This window comes from Canis lupus, chromosome X (genome assembly GCF_011100685.1).
Source record: "Canis lupus familiaris isolate Mischka breed German Shepherd chromosome X, alternate assembly UU_Cfam_GSD_1.0, whole genome shotgun sequence".
In the NCBI taxonomy this organism is placed as follows: Eukaryota; Metazoa; Chordata; class Mammalia; order Carnivora; family Canidae; genus Canis; species Canis lupus.
This window is the reverse complement of record NC_049260.1, coordinates 121,746,000-121,766,594: the sequence shown is the minus strand read 5'-3', so window position 1 is coordinate 121,766,594 and position 20,595 is coordinate 121,746,000. Positions and strand designations below refer to the sequence as shown.

General features: G+C 37.0%; 2 protein-coding genes across 3 annotated transcripts in view; one reads left to right on the top strand and one right to left on the bottom strand.

Moving 5' to 3' along the window:
• LOC119868539 (melanoma-associated antigen 9-like) overlaps positions 1-20,595 on the bottom strand; it is a 778,808-nt gene that overhangs the window by 198,716 nt on the left and 559,497 nt on the right. The window lies entirely within an intron of this gene.
• The window catches only part of GABRA3 (gamma-aminobutyric acid type A receptor subunit alpha3), a 309,088-nt gene that overhangs the window by 823 nt on the left and 287,670 nt on the right, over positions 1-20,595 (top strand). The gene's annotated exons all lie outside the window — the stretch shown is intronic.

Sequence of the window (20,595 nt, the reverse complement as noted above, 5' to 3'; positions counted from 1 at the left end):
CAGAGTTGGCATCTGGGCAGGGAGGAACTGGGGTAAAACCTGATTTGGGGAGGGGGGTTGTGATGTGGTGTATGCGTGATTTGCTTCATTGTCAGTGAATTGTTTTGTTCCTTTTTGGAAACAGGTCAGCCTTGACCTTGCAAATTGCTTGGGGGGCCCGGCAGCTGCTGCAGAAAGCCACCCAGTGTCCCCTAGCCAGAGCAGACAGCACAGTCATGACCCCCCAGACAGCCCTAGGCACGGGGATGGGGTAATGGCTGGAGCTTCCTTCCTCCTTTAACTCTTTCTCTGCAGCTGTTTCTCATTGCTGGAATTGAGAAAGAGGGAGAACACCATGCAGCCCTTCCCCTCCTCTCCCTGTTACCTTTCCCAGATGCAACTGAGTAGAAAGTTGTAAATAACTGCTTCCTTTGAAAGCAGCTTGAGACCTCCCCCCTTCCTTTAAGGGGTTCATTGTGGGGTTGGGCCTGAGTTCCTTTACAAACTTGGGAGGCTTCTCTTGCTTCCCCGTGGGAAGCCCCATTGCCTGCGCACTCCCCATCCTAGGTAGTTGAACAGATAGGCTAGACCAGGGATTCAGATACCCTACCCCATCCCACTGGCAGGTTTGGTATTAAGTCCAGCTATGTCCTTGAGAAGGAAGAAACACCTGATGGTTTGTCTGGAATTGGCCTCGCAGTTTGCTGGTCCTCTAATTGTGGCCGAGGGTGGCATAGGCAGGAGGACTGGGGGAGGGGTGGCTTTTGGATTTAGAGCAGGGTGAGGAGCCAGCATTCCTGGTGCGAATTGTATGGTTTATCGAGGATCAGCTGGTTCTGGATGCCTGGAGGATTGGCTGAAGCTGTTGTAGTAAGCCCCTCTGAACTGGTAGGAGAAGGGATCTGGATGCTTGATGGAGCTTTCTGAGTTAGCAACACTGCCATGCTTATGGCAGTAATTATTACATCAATACTAATCGCTAACATTGTTGAGTGCCCAGTATGTTTTGGATCTCAGGCTGAGGGTTTAATGTGTATTCTTACACCAACACTATGAAGCAGATACTATTATTATCCTTGGTTTACTGATGAGGAAACTGAAGCACAGAGAGGTTAAGTAACTTGTCTAAGGTTACAGAGTAATTAAATGTCCCAGTTAGGAGTTAAAACACAAGCACCCTGGGCCTAGAATGCATAGTCTTGACGTTAAGCACTACTGCTTCCTTGGGGAAAATTTTGCACCTCTGTTGGTTAAGCAAGTGTAGGTGTAGTAGGAAGGGTACTGCTTGGCAAAAGAATTTTTTTTGGAAAGTAGTAGCCTAGCCTTTGTGTAAGGTAATAGGAACTTAGAGTGGGGGGGCCTAGAGGCTGGCCTAGTGGCTGGCCTAGTGGCTGGCCCAAGCTTCACCTGGGTTTCCTGGAGTTGCCGCCCAAAAGGCTTCCTTGGCCAGCCTTCTTTCCTTGGAAAGGCTACCTGGAAAGACTTCACTTTTTCAGTCGTCTATCTCATATCCACAAAGGCTGCCTTTTCTCAGGACCAGATCTTTCTCTTATTTTCTGAGGGCTTAGAGTCACCTTGTCCTGAAAATTTTAGAATATTAAAAACTTGGAACTGGAAGGTCATTAGGCTTTACTTCTCCACCCAGTTCTTCAATTTGTCCTAAGCATTCAATTCATTGACTGATTTCTATTTGATCTCCCTGCAGTGACAGGGAGCTCATTAGATGGCTCTTTTTATCTTTGACCAATTCTGGTTGCCAGAAAGTAATCCCCATTATAAGCCAAGGTCTGTCTTCCTGTAACTTGTATTCATTGGTTCTTTGGGACTAGCTGCAACAAATTTGCTTCTTCTTAATAATAGCTCTTCAGATAGTTGAAGACAGCAGTCATACTTCTGCCCTCAAAGCCTCAGATATGACAAGATCACAAGTAAAGGATCATCGCTTGCCTCATTTTGGAAGCTAGACTTTTATTAATATGGCGCAGTATCCCATTCTCTTGTTTGTCAGTCACAAACTGAGCATACTGAGCTTTCTTAAGCAGTCTTAATGGTGTATGTTGTCTTCCTTGGAAAAGCTTGCTTTTTGGTATCAGGTGGACTCGTGGGAACAAAGAAGCTCTCTTTTTTCCCCTAAAGACCAGAATCAGTTAGTGTTAGTCCTTCTGAAGCTCCAGAATGTCCATTATAGCAGCCAGAGAATAGGCATGTGGGAAGATTTGAGCAACAGGGATTAAGGGCAATTAGCATAAAGGAGACACTTGAAATAGTGGTGATTCAAGGTTCACACAGTATATGGAAGGTAGAAGAATATATTCTTGAGTCAGAAAGTATCTCAGAAACAGTGACATCACCGAGGGGATGGTGCAGAATGAGACTGGGTGGAGTAGGAGTGAACACCCAGTGTGTTAGAGTGGAGGACTGAGCTGGGAGTTAGGGAATTTGAGTTCTATTCCTAGCTCTGCTAATTTGCCAGTTTCCTTGGACACCTGAGTCCTTCTCCATGGACCTCAGTTTTACATCTAAAAATGATAAGGTGGATTGTATCACCAAGGGACTTTTCAGATCCATGATTCTCCATCTGAAGTAAATTATAAAATCTCAGGGTTCTTAGGGATTCCAAAATCATCTAGGGGAGTGCTTCTCAAACTTTAATATGCAAAAGAATCTCTTGGTGATCTTGTTAAAATGCTAATTCTGATTGATAGGGTCTGGGGGTATAATCTGAGATTTTTCCATTTTAACTAATTACCAGGTAATCCTGAATCTGCTGTTCCAGTGCTTTTCAAACTACCTTGTTCAAAGACCAGTTTTTAAAAATCTTTCAATCCATCATAGACTGTTAGTTCAATAAAATACATTATGAATTATTAGAAAATGAAAGAGAAGGCAAAATATAAGCCCACATTTTTATTACTAGATTCAATAGACATAAAAATAATTTTTAGGAACGCTTGGGTGGCTCAGTGGTTGAGTGGCTGTCTTTGGCTCAGGTCCTTATCCTGGGGTCCTGGGATCGAGTCCCACATTGGGTTCCCCATACGGAGCCTGCTTCTCTCTCTGCCTATGTCTCTGCCTCTCTTTGTGTGTCTCTTATGAATAAATAACTAAAATACTTAAATATTTTTTAAATTGCTATAATATTTTATAAGTGCTTATTCTCAATTTCTGCACCTAGGTCATTACTGCCTGGCAATAATAGTTTGCAGACAGGCATTGATCTGTAGACCACACTTTGAATGGCAATGCACTAGGCTGCCACTAATTTAAGAGGCCCACTTATAATTTCAAAGTCATTTTTGCTAAATGATTTTTCACCATCAGGTTAAATGTCTCCTTTGACAGAGAACTTAATATTCTTACAAAGTAGCATCACTTGTTGTGACTGTCATAAACATTTTTTTTTAGATTTTATAAATGCCCCTCTTAGATATATATTACAAGTAAATTGTCACTCCAATTTATTGTACTAACAGCCACTATCCTAGTGTGTGGTGTAGAGTAGATGTTTAATAAATGTTCATTAAGTGAATGAACAAGTTACTTGGTGTTGGTTATGCCTTTTGAAGCCATACATTCCTTAAAGAAAGGTAATTTTGGTTTCCTTCTAGTATTTGGGAGGCAGTATTTATTCTATTTTATAAATCTCTAATGATAGATATAAGGCCAGTTTACCTGGCATCCCTATTTTATTTTATTTCATTTTATTTAGATTTTATTTATTCATGAGAGAGACACACAGAGGCAGAGACACACAGGCAGAGAGAGAAGCAGGCTCCTCACAGGGAGCCTGATGCGGAACTCGATCCCGGGACTCCAGGATCACGCCCTGAGCCAATGTCAGGCGCTAAATGGCTGAGCCACCCAGGGATCTCCCCAATTTTATTTTAAATGAATTATAGCAAGCCAGGCAAAGATTTTATACACCCTAAGTCCCAAATCTTTACCTTTAAATTGGTTGTTCATCAATTTAGTGGTTCAACAGCTATTTATTCAGTGATGTGATTAAGCACCATGCAGATGATACAAGGGTGAGCAAAACAGATATGGCCTTTGCTTGCTTGGAACTTATAGTTTGATGGGGAAGAGGCCATAAATCAGATACTCACACAACTGTTATTTCAGTCAGTAATAAATGCTATGAAAGAAAAATATGAGGTTGGGGCTATAAAAGTATATAACAGAAAAAAAACTGATCTAGTGTGGGGTTTAAGAAAACCTTCCAAAAAAAAGAAAACCTTCCTTGAGGAACTGATCTTAAGGTTGAGTAGAGACATGGGGGCGGGTGGGATGAGGTTATGGTGGGGTGGAGCAGTTTTGTAGATTAAGAGAAGAGCATGCATGAGGGCCTTGAGATGCACAGTGAATTTAAGAAATCAACAAAAGCTGGTGTGGCTGAAGTGGGACATTTTAGGGATTTTGATGTTTATTCCAGAAACACAGGGACTGATTAAAGGCTTTTTAAGCAGGATGACTGATATCGCCTAAACTGAATCCATTCAGTATAAGGTTACTAAGTGCTATGAACCAAAGGCAATGTGGGAGATACAGGCTGATTTAGGAATAGCTTCTGCCCTCTGAGATGACAGAGTCAAGTAAGAGAGCGAAGAAATATATAAACAACTATAATTCTAGGAGAATGAAATCCACACACATAAAAGAAGGGCATGCAAGGAGATCAAAGACAGCTTCCCAGAAGTGCTGTTTGAAGTGGGCTTCAAAGATTAGGCAAACTTTGGAGACACAGTTTGCTGTTCTAGGAAGAGGCCAGAAAAGCAGAGGACATGGATTAGGAACAGTGAGGAGCTTAGTTATGTTAGAGTAAAATGTATGGTAAAAGTATGTAAGGAATATTCGGCTTGGCTGTAAAATAATGTTAAATGCTAGCTTGGAGAATTAGAACTTCTATATGCAGTAGAGAAGCAATTCCCTTATTTTATGGGTGATCCTGACTGATCCTGAGACGGGGAGTCACTTGATTTGACTGAGGTCACACAGGCCAGCTAAAGGTACTGGGTACAGTTGAAAGAAATGTGGAATTGGAGCTCTCAAAATAAGTCAGCTGGAGAGTGATTTGGGAGTCATTGATATAGACACAGTACTTGAAGTAGAAAGAATGGATCCAAAGATCTCTTCTTTGAGGAATGCTTATGCTTTAGGATATGAGAAAACAAAGATGAGCTTGTGTGAAGGCTACAGAGGAGAGGACAGGCGTGTGGAAGGAGCATTTGAGAATACAGCATGATGAAAGAGCCAGTAGAGGAGAGGTCTCATCTATTAGTTGGACAAATATTTCTTGAATACCTATCATTTACTAACATGGAGAATGTAATGGTGAGCAAAATAAACATGGTTTTTGCTGTTTGGGCTCACGAATTAGATACTGAGATAGACCTTATTCTACAAACTATTGAATTATGTGCTTGTACATTGTGATTAGTGTAGAGAGGAAAATATACTGCTCTAAGAAGGAAGGCTGGGTTACCATTATTAGACTTTTCAGCAAAACTGTGTACTGACAACACCCAGTTTCTAATAGTCCTCCCCGTTATGATGCTCACAGTGCTTACTAAAAGACTGGATGATCATATCCATTTTGCTGTTGTTTGGCAGATGATAGTGCTGTAAGGAAAGGTAAGATTCCCTCTAGTCTCATGTCCTCAAGAACACAGGCTTACTTGAAACCAGGTTATATGTCGTGCTGCTTAACTGAAATTCTCAATGAGTCAGCACTCTTTCCAGATGTTCACTCTTCCCATTCAACAAGTTAGAGAAAGACACACTTGATAAGACAAAAATATGAAGAGTTGGATATTAAAAAACTCTCTGAAGATGAGATTTCAGATAGCCTAGTCTAGATTCTAGTCTTAGTTTGGATGCTTAGTTTCTTGTGACAATCACTTGTTTGAGCCTGTTTCCATAACTGTAAAATGAAGAAAATTGGACTAAACCACACTGAAAGATTGTATAGTTTATGCTCTATTCTTTACTACATTCTGATGGTCCAGTGCTGGTAGTTCAGGCTCAGTCACTTATTTGAGCAACACTCAGGATTTTATATGGAATTCTGAAGGTTGCTAATTTTGTTGGAAGTATTCATAGGGCTTAGAAGAGATCACAGGAATGCCCTTTCCTGTTCTATTCCTGAGATGGCTGAAATCATCACTGTTCTGAAAGCTAAGAAAAGAACTGACTGTGTTTTAAAATCTGTAGTAACTGAGTACTGGGTGATATTTTCACCACTGCTGATTATAATATGAACTAAGGGCACTGTAAAGAAAATGGTACAGGATACTGTGGAACAGAGGCAAGGTGATTATCTCATATGCTGAAATGTAGTGGTCCAGACAGTCTCTTCCTATGTGAAACATAGATGTGGTAAAGGGAAATACTGGTTGGTAATAGAAAAACATTTTTTATACTTAAAACATGATTTTAAAGGTATTGATGTTTGTACACAATGTCTCCTCACTATACACAGAAAGAAGAATAAAAATCTCCAGGATGTATATTTTGAAGGGTATTCTTTTCTGTTTAAAAATGATTTCTTAAAAGGAATCAAGTATTACATAGATTTTTGGAAGGGAAGGGGAGGTGGATGGGGGTGGAATTATGTAAGTGATCATAGCATAAAATAACTTTTTAAAATAGTACAAGAGGAGCTCAGAAATAGCAGGGTCCTTACCAATCATATAAAGGCAGTCTTATCAACTGATACATATGGTCATTTATTTTCAGTATGAATAGCTCTGGGAAAGGTTGCTTAACACCACCTGATAACTGTGATTGTTAGCAAGTTCTTTATACTGATCTGACATCTGTCTTCTGAATCTAACCCATTGGTTGCTCCTTGGAGCAACAGGAATGCTGACTAATTTCCATTTCCTTGCCCTGTAATTAGCCATTCAAAAGTTTAAAGAGAGTTTGTTCTTTTCATCTTTTCTTCAGTCCATATATTCCCAATTCTTGAGCTCATATGACATATATTTTGAGTATCTTCTATAGGAGATACTTAAGTTTTTAATATCACTCTTAATATAAAATATCCAAAGCTGGACCCAGTGTCCTTGACATGGCTGATTAGCACCACCATTTAAAAAACTTTGTACATTTATTAATCTTCCTTGAGACTGTAATATCTACTTCTAATTCTTTCTACTTATAAAATGAAACAACCTCATAATGGAAAATTTTTAAAATGGAGAGAAAACACAAATCACCTCTAAATGCCTTGTCCAAAGACAACTTGCTCTGCTTCCTCCCAGGTGTGTTTCCATGTTTACATAATTGGGATCATACCTTACATGTATTATTTCGTATCTGGCTTCTCCATTGGTATTACACTGTAAGCATTTCATCATATCATTCACCAGCCTTCAGACAGTTTTTAATGGCTTCATAATTTTCATTTGTACAGTTGTACCTACATTATTCAACAGATCCTTTATCAGTCATTTAAATTACTTTTAATCATAAGTTATCATGAATAACCCTGCAATGTATACCTTTATGCACAAAACTTTGCTTCTTTGAACCTCACCTGTTTTAGGCCTTTAATTCAAATGTTACCTCCATAAGGTCTCCTATAACAATATCCATAAAAATGTAAGCCCTACACCTCCAACACTCACTCTTCTCTTTTCCTACTTTATCTTTTTCTCCCTGATCTGTATCATAACCTAATAGTTCAGATAGTTTACTAATTTATTGTCTGGATCTTTGTATTAAATTGCAAGCCCCTTAAGCACAGAGATTTTTCTTTATTTTGCATTCACTATTGTACCTTCCAGTACCTAGAGCAATTTATTGATACATTATAGATCCTTACTAGATATTTGTTGAATAAATGATTTTCTTAAGATGGGTTTTTATAAGAGGCATTATTGTACCAAAGAATTAAATTTTTAAAGGCTCTTGATATATGTGTGAAGTTGTCTCACTGTATAAGACAGACCATTGCTCATACACCTATACTAATACTGGGTGTTTGTTCTTTTAAAATCTGCAAATATAATAGAGGCAAAATGATATCTTACTGGTTTAATATGTTTTTTTATTAAACTGAGTATGAAGACTATCTTGTGTTTCTTGGTCACTTTTGTTCCCTCCCCATGAACATATATTCATGACATGTATACATTTTTCTATTGAGAACTTACATGTCATTCATTTGTATGGACAGTGTATAGATTTAATAGACATTAGACCTTTCTTTGGTATATGTGGAAAATATTTCCCAGGTTTGTGTTTTAAATGAAATTTTATGCACAAATTAACATTTATGTAATTACATATATCTTTCCATTCGTATTTTTTAAGGTTTTATTTATTCATTTATGAGAGACACAGAGAGAGGCAGAGACACAGGCAGAGAGAGAAGCAGGCTCCATGCAGGAAGCCGGATGCGGGACTTGATCCCGGGACTCCAGGGTCATGCCCTGGGCTGAAGGCAGGCGCTAAACCACTGAGCCACCCAGGGATCCCCTCATTTGTGTTTTTTTCTGAATTCATGTGTAAGTTTTTCCCCACCCAAGTTAGATAAGTGCTTAAATGGATTTTTTTCATTTTTATTGCTTACATTTAATTGTTTAATCCTTTTGGAATTTATTTTGGTGTGTGATACGACATAATTTTCTAAATTGTTTTCCCTTTCAATGTTTTCACAGTAACAAATACTGAATAATTAATCCTTTTCCACTGTTCTGTGATGCCACATTTAATATATATAAATTGTTATATATATAGTGGATTCTCTTTGGGATTTATTTAATTTCCATATTTTGTAGCCTGACTCTTTCTGTCCTAGTTACAAAGTTTAAATATTTTGTAGCTTTAAAATAATTTTTATTACCTCAGCTCTTCTACTTACCAGCTGGGTGGAATCTGACCCTCTATATATCTATCTCTATAGAGTGTATAATAGTAAGATTTATGTTATGCTTTTAATTTTGTGAAAGGGATCTTTCATTATTTCTGCTAATTTATTATGGCTGGTATACAGGAAATTTGCTATTTATAATTTTAATTTCTATTTCTTCATTTTGCTCAAATTTATTATTATAAATTTATCATTTATACATTTATTTTATGTTTCTTTTTTAAAGTTTTGAATACTCTGAAGTATTTAGAAACTCAGAGAAGCATCTAAAACAATGAGCAGATTACTACATATATTTGCCTGTATGTTGATCGGGACATTGGCTTGTAAGTTCTCTTTTTTAGTGGTGTCTTTACCTGATTTTGGTGTCAGGGTAATGTTACCCTCATGGAATAATTTGCAAGTTTTCTTTCCTTTCCTATATTTTGCAGTAGTTTAAGAATAGGTATTAAATCTTCTTTAAATAGTTGATAGAATCTGCCTGTGAAGCCATCTGGTCCTGGACTTTTGTTTGTTGGGAGTTTTTTGATTATCAACTTAATTTCTTTGCTGGTTAATGTTCTGTTCAATTTTTCTATTTCTTCCCTTTTAAGTTTTGGTAGTTTATGTTACTAGGAATTTAACCATTTCTTTTAGGTTGTCCAATTTGTTGGCATATAGTTTTTCATAATATTCTCTTATGACTGTTTATTTCTGTGGTGGTGTTTATTATTTCTTCTCTGTCATTTGTGATTTTGTTTGAGTCCTTTCACTTTTTTTCTTGATAATTCTGGCTAGAGGTTTATCAGTTTTGTTGATTTTCTTGAAAGAACCAACTTCTTGTTTCTTGATCTCTTCTATTTTTTTATTTTATTTTTCAGTATCCATTCATTTATTTCTGCTTCAATCTTTATCATTTCCTTCCTGCTGCTGGCTTTGGATTTTGTTCTTTTTCTTACTCATTTAGGTATAAGGTTAGGTTGTTTGAGATTTTTCTGGCTTCTTGAGGTAGGTCTGTATTGCTATAAACTTCCCTCTTAGAACTGCTTTTGTTGCATCTCAGAAGTTTTGGACCACTGTGTTTTCATTTACATTTGTTTCCATGTATTTTTATTTCTTCTTTGATTTCCTGGTTGACTCATTCATTGTTTAGTAGCATGTCATTTAACCTCCATGTATCTGTGGTCTTTCCAGATTTTTTTCTTGTGGTTGACTTCTAGTTACATAGCATTGTGGTCAGAAAAGATTCATGGTATGAATTCGAACTTCTTGAATTTGTTGTGGTTTGTTTTGTGGGCTAGTATGCGATCTATTCTGGAGCATGTTCCACGTGTACTTGAAAAGGATGTGTATTCTGCTGTTTTACGATAGAATGTTCTGAATATATCTATTAAATCCATCTGTTCCAGTATGTCATTCAAAGCCCTTGTTTCCTTGTTGATATTCTGTTTAGATTATCTGTCCATTGATGTAAGTGGGGTGGTCAAGTCTGCTACTGTTTTTTTAAAGATTTTATTTATTTATTCATGAGAGAGAGAGAGAGAGAGAGAGAGAGAGGCAGAGAGACACAGGCAGAGGGAGAAGCAGGATCCATGCAGGGACCCTGATGTGGGACTCGATCCTGGGACTCCAGGATCACGCCCTGGGCCAAAGGCAGGCACCAAACCGCTGAGCCACCCAGGGATCCCCCTGCTACTGTTATTGTATTATTATTGATTAGTGCCTTTATGTTTGTTATTAACTGTTTTATGTATTTGGGTGCTCCTGTGTTGGGCTCAAAAATATTTAAAATTGTTATATATTCTCGTTGGATTGTCCCCTTTATTATTATTTTTTTAAAGATTGTATTTATTTATTCATGAGAGGCAGAGACACAGGCAGAGAGACAAGCAGGCTCCATGCAGGAAGCCTGATGTGGGACTCAATCTCGGGACTCCAGGATCACTCCCTGGGCCAAAGGCAGGCGCTAAACCACTGAGCCACCCAGGGATCCCCATCCCCTTTATTATTATATAGTGTCCTTCTTTGTCTCTTTTTACAGTCTGTTTTATTTTTTATTTTTTAAGAGATTTTATTTATTTATTTATTTATTTATTTATTTATTTATTTGAGAGAGAGAAATAGTGAGAGAGCATGAACAGAGGGGAGAGAGAGAAGCAGACTCCCTAATGAGCAGGGAACCTGATATGGCACTCCATCCCAGCACCCCGGGATCATGACCTGAGCCGAAAGTAGACATTCAACTGACTGAGCCACTCAGGTGTCCTACAGTATGTTTTAAAGTCTTTTTTTTCTGATATAAGTATTGCTACTTCAGCTTTCTTTTGACATTCATTTGCATGCAAAATATTTCACCATCTTCTCACTTTCAATCTGCAGGTGTCTTTAAGTCTAAAATGGGCCTCTTTGTAGGCAGCAGATAGATGGTCTTATTTTTTATCCATTCTGTTACCCTATGTCTTTTGATGGGAGCATATAGTCCATTTACATTCAAAGTAATTGTTGATAGCAGTGTACTGTCGTTTTGTTATTTGTTTTGGGTTGTTTCGGGAGATTTTCTGTGATTCTTTCATGTTTTGCTGATTTTTAAATGATATATTCTTTCTCCTTATTCTTTGCATATTTATTAGTGGTTTTTGATATATTGTTGCCATTAGGTTTGTAAATAACCTCCTGTGTATGTAGCAGTTTACATTATACTGATGGTCATTGAAGTTTGAACTCATTGTTTTCTCCTCCCCACATGTTAGGTATATATCCTTTTTTGTGAGTTCCTTGACTGATTTTTAAAGTAGAGCTCATTTTGCTGATTTTTACTACTCATTTTCTGACACCATACTGTCGCTTTTGGTCTCTCCTTTCCACTTAAAAAGTATCCTTTAATATTTCTTGCAGAGCTGGTTTAGTGGTCATGAAGTCCTTTAGTTTTTGTTTGTCTGGGAAATTCTCTTATCTCTCCTTCTATTTGGAACCATAGCCTTGCTGGATAGAGTATTCTTGGCTGCAGATTTTTCCCATTTAGCACTTTGAGTATACCACGCTACTCCCTTCTGGCTTGCAAAGATTATTTTGAAAAATCTCTTGCTCGTCTTGTAAGTAATGACTTCTTTTGTCTTGCTGCTTTTAAACTTTTTTCTTTATCACAATATTTGCAAATTTAATTACAATATGTCTTGGTGTGGATCTGCTTTTGTTGATTCCGTTGGGAGTTCTCTGTGCCTCCTGGAATAGGATGTCTGTTTCCTTCCCCAGATTAGTGAAGTTTTCAACTATTCTTTCTTCAAATAAATTTTCTATCCCTTTTCCTCTTTTTCTGGGACTCCTATAATATGAATATTACTCTGTTTGATGGAGACACTGAGTTCCCTAAGTCCATTCTTGTTTTGCATAATTCTTTTCTCTCTCTTTTGTTCAGTTTATTTTCCATTACTCTGTTTTCTAGGTCACTAATTCATTCCTTTGCTTCTTTTTTTTTAAAGATTTTATTTATTCATTTGAGACAGAGAAGGAGAAAGAGAGAGAGAGAGAGAGAATGAGAATATGAGAATACATGCATGAGAAGAGGCTGAGGCAGAGGGATAGGGAGAAGCAGATTCCCTACCGAGCAGGGAGCCCCACACAGGGAGCCCCACACAGGGCTTGACCCCAGTACCTAGAGGTAGATGCTTAACCATCTGTGCCACCCGGGTGCCCCCATTCCTCTGCTTCTTGCATTCTACTGTTCATTCTATCAAGTGTATTTCTCATTTCATTTTTTTGTGACCTTTATCTCTGCTACGTTATTCCTCATCTCTGTATTAAGCATCTCCCTCATGTCTTCCACTCTCTTCTCAAGTCCAGTGATTATCGTTATGATCTTTGCTTTAAATTATCTATCAGTTATGTTACTTCTATCTTCTTCTCTGGCGGTGGCCTTGTCTTGTTATTTCATTTGGGATAAATTTCTCTGTCTCCTCATTTGCCCCTCTGTGTCTATTTTTCTGTGTTAAGAAAGTCAGCTGTGCCTTCTGCTCTTGAAGGTAGTGATTTTATCAAGAAGAGATCCTGGAGTGCCTTGCAGTGCACTGTCCCCTGTTCACTAGAACCTGGCACTTCAGGAGAGTCTCCTATGTGTGTTGTTTATACCTTGCTATTCTGTCTATGTAGCTTTGCCTTTCAGTCCAGACTACTGCACTGACTCTCTGCCTGTTGTGAGCTGTTCTTGCTCTCTGTGGTGTTAGTGGGACACAGGCAGGCCAATTCTGAGGGGGTGTGCCCATTAGAGAACTTGGGAGCAGGGCAGCAGCATTAGCAAAATTTGTGCTGGGCCACTAGTCCTATGCTGGATCACCTGAAGCTATGTAGCAGCTGGGGGCCACATGCAAGGTTGGCCAGGGGTGTGAGGCTGGGTGTGACATGCTACAGTGGCTGAGGCCATGCAGGGTGGCACATGAAGTAGGCTGTGGGTGAGCAACTAAGTGCTGTGTGCAAAGGAGGGTTGGGCATATGCTCCATGGTGTGTGATGGCAGCTGAGGGCTTAAGGCTGGGTACAGCATCTCAGTGTCTGGGGATGTGTGGCCAGGCACATCACAGTGGATGTGTGCAGTGCCTGATGGCAGCTGGGTACCCAATGGTTGGGCAGGGTCCCTACATGGCTTTAACAAAATTTGCCATGAGCTCAGGGCTGAGTCCAGCAGGCTTGGAGTAGGTAAGTCCTTAGGATAGCTCATGGGTTTGGCACACTGCTAGCAGATTAAGTAGCAAGTGTCTATGCAGCCCTACATCTCACAGGTGTCTCTGTACTTATGCTGGGGGTTGGGGGAGAAAAATGGTGTCTGCCAAGTACTTTGTTTTCAGAGAACTCCCCTAACAAGCTCCAAAATCAGTATAGACAGATCTATCTCCTGTTTGCCCCAGGCATTGTGTAAACTGCCATTTTTATTTTGGTTCATCTCTACAAGCTGCTGTCTCTTTAAGGGCCAGCACTCAGCTATCGCTTGCCCTCTGAGGTCACCCAGTGCTGTCAACTGGCTTTTAAAGATCCAAGCTTCAAGTCCCAGTGGTTATACAAACTTATGGAATTCAGCCCCTCTGATTTTTTTTTTTAAAGATTTTATCAATTTACTCATGAGACACACACACACACACACAGAGGCAGAGACACGAGCAGGCTCCATGCAGGGAGCCCGACATAGGACTCGATCCGGGTCTCCAGGATCACACCCTGGGCCCAAGGCAGCGCTAAACCGCTGAGCCACCCGGGCTGCCCAGCCCCTCTGATTTTTAAAGCTATGTGGATTAGTCTTTAGTCTTCCCTGTGTGAGCTCCCTGGTTCAAGGGCCCATTTTTCTGCCCTCTGCATGCCCAGCTCCCTCCCTTCTGTGGGCAGCCTCCTTTGCCTTTCACCTTTTGCCTTTCTGACTGTCCCAATGTTTCAGATGCAGCTTCTTCTCTATATTTGGTTGTAGAGTTTTTCTGCCAGGCTTGGAAACATTGTCCAGTTTATTGACTTGGAAGTGGATGATATCTGGTTGTAAACATGGGACATGGTGAACTTAGGGTCCTCCTACTCTGCTATCTTCACAAGCTCCCAATAGAAAAAAAACCAAAAAAAAAAAAAAAAGCTCCCAATAGTGTCGTGTTTTTAATTTCAAATTTCAATTGTTTATTGCTGGTATACAGGAAAATAATTGACTTTTGTATATATTAACCTTCTATCTTGCCTTGTCTGTCTTTATTTTAGCCCTTCTAGTGAGTATATAGTGGTAGCTCATTGTAGTTTAATTTGCATATATATCCCTGTGACTATTGATGTTGAACATCTTTTCGTGTGCTTACTGGTCATCTATACGTCTTCTTTGGAGAAATGTCCATTCAAATGGTTTGCCTATTTTAAAATTGAGATATTTGTATTATATTTCTTTTATTAAGTCGTAAAATAAATGTATATTACAATCCTTTAAGAGACAGGTATTTTGAAAAATATTTTCTCTCATTCTGTGATTTGTGTTTTCATTTTCTATGTGGAGTTTGTATTATGACTTTATCTTTTGTATTCTGAGAAATCTTTGCCTTAACTAAGTTCAAAATGGTTTTCTCATTTGTTTTCTAAAATTTTATAGTTTCGGTTCTTTGATTTACATCTTTACATCTTAAAATAAGTTATTATGGATCTTTCAGCTTTGTTCTTCACACAAAAATATTTTGCCTATTCTAGGTCCTTTGCATTTCCATGTCAATTTTATAACCAACTGATCAGTTTCTTCTCCCAAAAAATCCAGCTGAAAGTTTTAATGGGACTGAAATCAATTCATACATTAATTTGGGGATAAATTACATCTTAATAATCTCGAGTCTCCTGAAATATGAACACGGTATAGTTTTGCATTATTTATTTCTTTAAATTCTCTCAATGTTTTTATAGTTTTCAGTGTACAAGTCTTGAATATATTTTGTTAAATTTATTCTTAGTATTACATTTTTGATGCTTTTATGGCATTTAAAAATTTCAACTTTTGAATGTTTATTTTTATATACAGAAATATAATTAATTTTTATATAGTGACTGCATTCTGTGACCTTACATAACTCACTAGTTCTAGTGACTTTTTTTCTTAGATTGTATTTTCTATGTAGATGATTATATTGTCTAAAAATACATTTTTAGGGGATCCCTGGGTGGCGCAGCGGTTTGGCGCCTGCCTTTGGCCCAGGGCACGATCCTGGAGACTCGGGATCAAGTCCCACGTCGGGCTCCCGGTGCATGGAGCCTGCTTCTCCCTCTGCCTGTGTCTCTGCCTCTCTCTCTCTCTCTCTCTCTCTCTGACTATCATAAATAAATAAAAAAATAAAAAATACATTTTTATTTCCTCTTTTCTAAATTGTATACTTGTTTTGTTTTGTTTTTGCTGTATTTGAACTGAATAGAGCCTGTAATACAATGTTGAATTGAAGTGGTTAGAGCAGATCTCCTTGCCTTGCTCTTGATCTTACTGGGGAAAGTATTCCATCTTTATCCATTCAGAGCATTAGACTTGTCTTACATGTCATTTTTAAGTTTGAGGGAGTTCTCTTCTATCTGAAGTTTGCTGAGGAATTTTATCATGAATATATGTTGGATTTTTTTTCAAATGATTTTTCTGTATCTATTGAAATAATCTTTTAAAAAAATCTGTTGATGTGCAGAATTACAGTGATTATTTTTCCAGTGTTGAGCTACCTTTGCAGTCTCAAGATAAAACTCTACTTGGTTATGATGTATTATTGTCCTTTTACGTATTTCTGGATTCCAGTTGCTAATATTTTGTTAAAAGATTTTTATTTGTATGCTCATTAGGATTATTGGCCTTTAATTTTCTTTTCTTACATTTATTTGGATATGGTAGTTATTCTTGTCTCATAAAGTGAGTTGGGCGGTGTTTCTTCCTCTTTTATTTTTCTAGAAGAGTTTGTGTAAAATTGGTGCTATTTCTTCCTTAAGCATTTGGTAGAAATCATTACTGAAGCCATCTGGGCTTTTCAGAGTTTTTTTTTGTTTGTTTGGAATTTTCTTTATGATCAAAGTTTTAAACTATGAATTTAATTGATTTAATACCGAAAGGTCTATTCATATTATATATTCTTAAGAATTGGTGATTTATGTCTTTAAAGAAATTTGTTCATCTCATCTACATTATCTCTATAAACTTATTCATGTTTCTTTGTAATCCTTTTAATGTTTGTAATGTCTATAGTGACATACTTGTCTTCATAACTGATAATGGTAATTTTTATCTTGTCTTTTTCTCTATACCAGTTTGTATAAAAGTTTACTAATTCTATTGATCTTTTCGAAATACCAACTTTTTGCTTCACTTATTTTAAAAATTGTTTTCCTATTTTCTCTTTTATTGAATTCTTGTTTCCTTTCTTTTCTTCTGCTTTCCTTGAATTTAATTTGCTCTTCATTTTCAAGTTTCTTTTTTTTCTTTAATTTATTTTTTATTGGTGTTCAATTTACTAACATACAGAATAACCCCCAGTGCCCGTCACCCATTCACTCCCACCCCCCACCCTCCTCCCCTTCTACCACCCCTAGTTCGTTTCCCAGAGTTAGCAGTCTTTACGTTCTGTCTCCCTTTCTGATATTTCCCACACATTTCTTCTCCCTTCCCTTATATTCCCTTTCACTATTATTTATATTCCCCAAATGAATGAGAACATATAATGTTTGTCCTTCTCCGACTGACTTACTTCACTCAGCATAATACCCTCCAGTTCCATCCACGTTGAAGCAAATGGTGGGTATTTATCATTTCTAATAGCTGAGTAATATTCCATTGTATACATAAACCACATCTTCTTTATCCATTCATCTTTCGTTGGACACCGAGGCTCCTTCCACAGTTTGGCTATCGTGGCCATTGCTGCTATAAACATCGGGGTGCAGGTGTCCCGGAGTTTCACTGCATCTGTATCTTTGGGGTAAATCCCCAACAAGTTTCTTTTTTCTTTAATCCCCTTTATCTATTTCATCTACCCCCCTGCCCTGTTCCAATCCACCTCTCCTCTGACAACCATCAACTCTCAGTATTTAAGAGTTTGTTTTTTGTTATCTGTTTCTTTGTTTGTTTTGTTTTTTAGATTCTACATATAAGTTAAATCATATGGTATTTGTCTTTCTCAGTCTGATTTATTTTACTTAGCATATTACCCTCTAGATCTATGTTGTCACAAATGGCAACATCTCATTCTCTTCTATGGTTGAATATATATATATATCTCACATCATTTTTATTCATTCATCTGTTGATGGACACTTGGGTTATATCCATATCTTGGCTATTGTAAATAATACTTCAATAAACATGATGTACATTTATCTTTTCAAATTAGTGTTTTTGTTTTTGGGGGATAAATCCTAGTAGTGAAAGTATGTTAGAGAAATTAGTGCCTGTGTTCTCTTCTAGGATTTTTATGATTTCAGGTCTCACTTTTACGACTTTAATCCATTTTGAATTTATTTTTCTGTATGATGTAAGAAAGTGGTCCAGTTCATTCTTCTGCGTATTGCTGTCCAGTTTTACCAGCACCATTTTTGAAAAGACTTTCTTTCCCCCATTGCATATTCCTGCCTCTTTTGTCATAGATTAATTGACCATATAATTGTGGGTTTATTTCTGGGCTATCTATTCTATTCTATTCTGTTGATCTACATGTCTATTTTTGTGTTTTGGTGTTCTTTTTAATGAAACCTTGGAGAAATATTTAACTTTAAATTCAATCTCCATATAATTTTGATAAAGGTCAAAACAGATTTAAAAAAATCATGACAGTATTATGAATAGCTTTAGGCCATTACATTAAAAAACAAAATAAATGGATAAATTCCTATGAAAATAATATAAGAAATTGCAAACTGGAAGAAACAGAAAATTGGACCAGGAGGTTAAACATTAAATCTCCCTCCATATACCCTGTATAAAGAGGGAATGGGATCACACAAGAATCAAGTCAGTGGTGTTAAACTATTATGAAAGTTAATCTTGACTTCTGCAAACTGTTCCAGAAACTGAAAAAAATTGATCTATACAACCCGTTTTGTGAACTTAGCATAATGTTGATTTCAAAATTGAAGAGAAATAATAAAATCAACTTAATGAACACAGATAAATTTTAAAAGCGAAAACAAATACAGTCACATATAGTACATAGCCAAGTAGATTTATCCAAAAAATGAAAGGACAGTTCAGTATTAAATAATCTATCAATGCAATTCACCATTCTGAAAAAATGAGAAGGGTCCAGAAGGGGTTGAATTACCTACAGTAATTTAAAAATATGTATGTTAACATTATATTAAGAGAAATGTGTGAACAGCTCAATAAATGAAGAAAAAAGCATGCAATGAAAGTCTCCTCTTATTCATGATAAAAATCTTAGCATAGAGCCACAAGGAAACTTCTTTTATTTGAACAGTATCTACCAAAATCTACACCAAATGCTGTACTTAATGAAGACATTTTCAAAACAATCTCACTTAAATCAGGAACAAAACTAAAACTGCTGTATCCCTATCTCTAAGCAATATTCTTTTCTATGTCCTAGCCAAAATAATTAGAAAAGAAATAATACATCAATATAAGAATTTCAGAAGGGAGAAAACATAGTTAATATATGCAGGAGATATGAAACACCATAGAATTTTAAAAAATAACATAAGAATGAATAAGAATCTTCAAAATTATATATCTCTCCAATTTTATACATTGGACTCCCCATAGAGAACCTGCTTCTCCCTCTGCTTGTGTCTCTGCCTCTCTGTGTCTTTCATTAATAAATAAATAAAATCTCAAAAAAGAAAAGCAAAGAAAAAGGATCCTAATTGAAATGGACGTGAAAATAAAAGGCATTTATCAAAAGTTATCAAATACAGCTAAATAAGTATTGAAGTATTTATAGCACTAAATGCATCTATTAGACAAAAACAAACATGAATCAATGACCTAAGATTCTACCTAAGAAATATGAGATCTAAAAAACATCTAAAAACTAATCAAGATCTAATAAACCTGAAAATGCAGAAATGAACCCATGCTTATATGGATCAATTGATCTGTCACAGAGGAGGCAAGAATTTACAGTGGGGAGAATACCGAATCTTTAGTAAATGATGCTGAGAAAACTGGGCAGCAACATGCAAAAGAATGAAATTGGACCACTTTATTATACCATATACAAAAATAAACTAAAATGGGATTAGAGACCTAAATGTGAAACCTGAAACCATAAAATTCCTAGAAGAATACATAGGCAGTAATTTCTTTGACATCGGCCTTAGCAACATTTTTTAAGATAGGTCTCCTAAGGCAAGGGAAACAAAAGCAAAAGTAAGCTATTGGGACTACACCAAAATAAAAAGCTTTTACACAGTGAAGAAGACCATCAACAAAACAAAAAGACAACCTTCTGAATGGGAGAAGATAGTTGCAAATGATATATACAATAAGGAGTTGATAGCCAAAATATACAAAGAACTTATGCAATACAACACCAAAAACCCCCCAAACAATTTGATTTAAAAAAATGGCAGAGAACCTGAATAGATATTTTTCCAAAGAAAACATATATGGTCAACAGACACATGAAAAGGTGCTCAACATCAGTTATCTGGGAAATGCAAATCAAAACCACAATGAGATCTCTCCTTTTACCTGTCAGGATGGTTAAAATCAAAGACGAGTGTTGGTGAGAATGTGGAGCAAAAGGAGCCCTTGTAGTTGGTGGGAATGTAAATTGGTATAGCCATTGTGGAAAACAGTATGGAGTTTCCTCAAAAAATTAAAAATAGAAATACCATATGATTCAATGCTTTTACTATTGAGTATTTACCCAAAAAAAAATGAAACACTAATTTGAAAAGATAAATGCACCCCTATGTTTATTGCAATATTATTAACAATAGCTAAGATAAGGATACAACCTAAGTGTCCATCAATAGATGAATCAATAAGGAAAATGTGTGTATATGTACACACACACACACACACAATGAAACATTATGAAGCCATAAGAAAGGATGAGATTGTGCCATGTGAGACAACATGGATGGAGCTAGAGTGTATTATGCTAAGTGGAATAAGGCAGGCTGAGAAATACAAATACCACATGGGTCCACTCATAAATGGAATTTAGAAAAAAAAAAAACCCCAAAAGCAGAATCAAAAATGTAACTACACAGAACAAATGGGATGGTTGCCAGAGGTTAAGGGGGGGTGGGGGATTGCATAAAATGAGAGAAGGG